The following is a 992-nucleotide window of genomic DNA, read 5'->3' as shown; positions in this document are numbered from 1 at the left end:
GTCCCCTTCCGGTTTCGACGGTTTTTTGAACAAACCAAAAAAAAAAAAAACAAAAAAAAAAAGACGAAGCGCTCCTTGAACTCTCTGACCTTTTCTCTCGTTTCATTCGATCAACCTTTCTGCATGGTTTTGGGGTTATCCCTTGGCAGATATTAATACATACACGGCTGTCTCCGTCCTTTGTCGCTCTTCGCTCTTATCCACTGCATCGCGACATTTACGCTTTCTCTGACGGTACTTTCCTCTCAACATCCTCAACAAGAAAAAACAATAAAATATATATATACTTCCCTGCGACTTAGCAAGATCCTTTATCTCGCGCTGTTTGACTCTCTGCGGTTGCGCACACATCATCATTCGAACCTTTTCGCAATAAATCTCCTTTGCTCTTTGGCTTCCTGTTTGGAGTTTGATACCCATTGGCCGTGATGGTTGCTTCATTCTCACCACACCGCGAGGCGGGAGGGACTCTCCATCTGCCGTCGCCAAACGGAATCCACGTTAATCCCAGCGTGGCCATCAAGCAGCTGCGGCGCTCTCTCTCGAGATCCCCTTCTAAAGGCAGCGATTTCCGCCTCCTCGCTCGACCTAATTCTCCATCCAAACATACGCATTACATTTCGTCTCCACTCTCTCCCTCACGCCGAGCTTCCCAAGGGAATCTGTTCCTTGTGTCAGCCAATTCTCTACCGTCCCCCTTAGCAGTCCCATATCCTCCAAGCGCAAGAATTAACAGACCAGGGATTCGTCGGACGACCAGCTTTCAGCCTCCCAGATCTCGAACTACGCCATCGAGCCCTGCGAAGCGTGTGTTGCTCGACTCTCGTGATAGCGGAAATTCAATAACGTCCCCTCTTGTTGTCGAGAAGTCCGAGGAACCAGTGCCTCCTCTCCAGCTTTCGCCTACGGAAATCACTAGTACCCCTGAACTTGCCTGCGGTGACAGAACGCTCAATCAGCCAGCAGATAACTCCTTTGCACAAATGCCTGAA

The sequence above is a fragment of the Histoplasma capsulatum genome, genomic scaffold (assembly GCF_000149585.1).
Source record: "Histoplasma capsulatum NAm1 scaffold_8 genomic scaffold, whole genome shotgun sequence".
Lineage (NCBI taxonomy): Eukaryota > Fungi > Ascomycota > Eurotiomycetes > Onygenales > Ajellomycetaceae > Histoplasma > Histoplasma mississippiense.
This window is presented reverse-complemented; position numbering follows the sequence as displayed.